This window comes from Ananas comosus, linkage group 13 (assembly GCF_001540865.1).
Source record: "Ananas comosus cultivar F153 linkage group 13, ASM154086v1, whole genome shotgun sequence".
In the NCBI taxonomy this organism is placed as follows: domain Eukaryota; kingdom Viridiplantae; phylum Streptophyta; class Magnoliopsida; order Poales; family Bromeliaceae; genus Ananas; species Ananas comosus.
The window spans coordinates 4,552,653-4,555,770 of record NC_033633.1 but is presented as its reverse complement, the minus strand read 5'-3'; the positions used below and the strand labels follow the sequence as shown (position 1 = coordinate 4,555,770).

At 39.3% G+C, this 3,118-nt stretch overlaps 1 pseudogene; it reads right to left on the bottom strand.

The window, feature by feature from the left end:
- On the bottom strand, positions 666–2,595 carry LOC109719765 (annotated as a pseudogene).

The following is a 3,118-nucleotide window of genomic DNA, read 5'->3' as shown; positions in this document are numbered from 1 at the left end:
TACCTAATTTATAAAACATGCTCCAAAATTCAGATTTCACAATCTACAATTAATCCATGAATTTGAGCTAACATTAATTACCGAAATCAAAATCTATACATGTCGACCAATAAGAACTTAGGAGTAAAGCCGATGTAACCCACCTCGCTAGCTAAATCCAATCCGGCGCGACGTCGAGAACGGCGGAATCACACCTTCGCCCGGCCTCATCACAATGCTACGACGACGAACGCACGCTCGAACGGCACCGCGGCGCAACGTCGACGACGAAAACCTCCCGAGCTCGAGCTCTCCACCGTGCCCACGAGCTAACATAAAGAGAGAGAGAGAGGATAGCAACCTTAATTAGTAGCACCTGCCACCTTATCCTAATTAAGGCGGCGGGATAAGGTTGAAAAGTGACAATTATCCAAAAGCCCCTCACCTACTACGATATTCAACTTTAGTCCTCTACTTTGAAACTTGAGTTTTAAAGTCTGTTTTTTACATCTATTTTGCGCAAAACGTCTCAAGCTCAATCAAGCATAACTTATACTGTAACCTTGCTAATTTGCTAAGGTTCAGTATCTCACACCGTTCCCGTCGTCCTCAAATCTTGTGCCACCTTCGTCGTCGTCGTCGTTCGCGGCCATGTACTCTGCTGCAACCTTACTTCCGCAATTTATGTCATATACGAGCTAGTGTCAACGGATGTATGGGTGAGGTAAGAAAAGGGAGTGCGACATTGATATGGGGGCGATGAAGTAGAAGGGAGAGAAAGCGGGAGGAGAAGGAGAGAAAAAAAAAAACGACGAGGAAGGAGATGAACCGGGAGCGAAAGAAAAAAGCGAACGAGCAAAAAAAAAAGAAGAGAATAAAAGGAATAAGGTATTTTGGTCGGTTTACTAAAAATGTGGGCTAAATCTGCAAAATCCAAAATGGTCATCTGTTTTTACAAAATTGCAGAATTGATGGATTTTTTATGCAAATCAGTCTTTATGTTTTATGCCTATTTATTGAGTTGTCATTGCGGTTTATTTTTGGCATGGTTGGCTAGAGAAAACTTTTTAAGTTCTTGGTAAAAGTTTGTTCGAGTGAAAGTAAGTTCAAAATGTCAGTAATTTCTGCATTGTTGTTTTGTTTTAAAGATTTTCATTTTACAAACCCCATCCCAAATAACGTTATTGGCACCAAGGCTGGAGATCAAATCTCGTAAGACATTGCCTCTAATAACATAGGAAGCAAACAATTTCTCAAATATTGAATTGTTAAAAATTCGGCTAAATCTCCAATCAAAAATCTATTGCCAACATTGTATACCATTACACGTGTTAATCACAGCTTTAAAAATGTAAAAACATATATTATAATTGATCCACAAAGCAAATTGCAAGCAAAGAATCATAGATCAACTAGCACATGCTTATACAAATGAGACAATAGCCTCGACACTGCGACGGCCAGCAATGGTGTGCGCATGAAGGTGACTATTCCCGAGTTCTTCTCCATGCCAACGTTCCCTGGGCCAACTCCATCAAGCAACGCCCATCGGAAGTGCTAGAGGAGATGGTCAAGCATGGAGGTCACCAGGTTGATGCCTAGTTGTGTTCCCGGGCAAACCCGCCAACCCACCTTGAACGGCAGGACCCGAAAATCGTGGCCCTTGATGTCAATATTCTCCTCTTTGAGCCACTTCGGACGAAACTTAAATGGCCATTCCAGAGCTTCAGATAGCGTGTGATTGTCCAGATATTCACTATTGAGTGTAAATGATTAAAGCATCATTATTATTGAGTAACTTTAGGTTTTAAGAGGGGAAAAAATATAGTTTAGTCACGATACTAAAGTATGAGGTCATAAATTACTAATTTTTCCAAACTTGGATTTTAATTTAGTTTTTTTACACTTATTCAAATCCATGAATTATGTTTGTAGTCAAAATTAGTGTTTAAAAATTTGAAAATTCAATTCAACTCGAAAGTAAGCTAAGTAGAGTTTTTCAGTGTTGAGTTTTGAATACTTGAATATTAATATTTTGTTCCTCTCGTATATGTGTAGCCCAATAATTTTACTGTTCAGTAGAAAATTATTGAGTGGTAATATAGTGAATTGTTCAAACTTGGTTTGAGTTTCATATAACTTACCGAGTTGGCTAAATTTAACTTGATTTGACTCTAAGCTTGGGACAGTCGAGTTTTTGTATTGAATCGACTCAAAATCTATTGAGTTATTTGACTTGACCGAGTTTTGACTCGACTCGCCAAGTTCCTCTGTGAAGGATCTATTGCTTATAAATTATTAAAGCACCAAGGTTTGTGCTTCTCACCACCAAATTGGAGCCCTTAGGGATGTCATAGCTGTCGAGTTTAACGTCGGCACTAGCCTTGTGAAGGAGCATGAGAAGGGTCGATGGGTGTAGCCGAAGGGACTCTTTAACACTGCACTGTAGGTAGGGGAGGCTTGGAAAATCGGCCTTAGTCATAATGCGTTCATGACTAGTGACGCTGTCCAACTTTTCCTACATCTTTTTTAATTTTGAACTACCAGGTTGCGAATGACTTCCGACATGGCCCACTCGACCATTACGATGGTTGTGTCTATTCTGGCAGTAATCATAACCTAAGCACAAGAGAACAAAGTTGTCGGCAATGGTCCATGGCAAATGAAACTTTGGAGCCTTGGTGCTCTTTACGATTGAACTTTTGCATGTACCATTTGAGTACAAGTATTTAACAAAAATTAACTACAACAACAATTGTGCCAAGCTATATATGATGCAGTGTTAATGGTTTAGAATGAAACAAAAAGATTGAATAGTCTGAACTATAGAATGTTGGTCCAATTGATCATTGTTGAGATGAAAAATGATAGAAGCTTAGGATTATGGAATGGTGGTGATTTGGAGAGAAGTGGTATGTGTGGATAAAACAGTGTATTATGTAATGCCCACCTTATGGCGCCAGTCAATAGTGAACCTACGAGGTAGATAAAAAAAAAAAAAAAGAAGAGGGATCCGATAAGGTGATCCCTTGTCCCCTTTCCTCTTCTTATTAGTTGCAGAATGTCTTGCAAGAATGACGGAAAGTGTAATATACTGAAACTCGATAGACCATGTCAAACTTTAGTCAAATTGACCAAA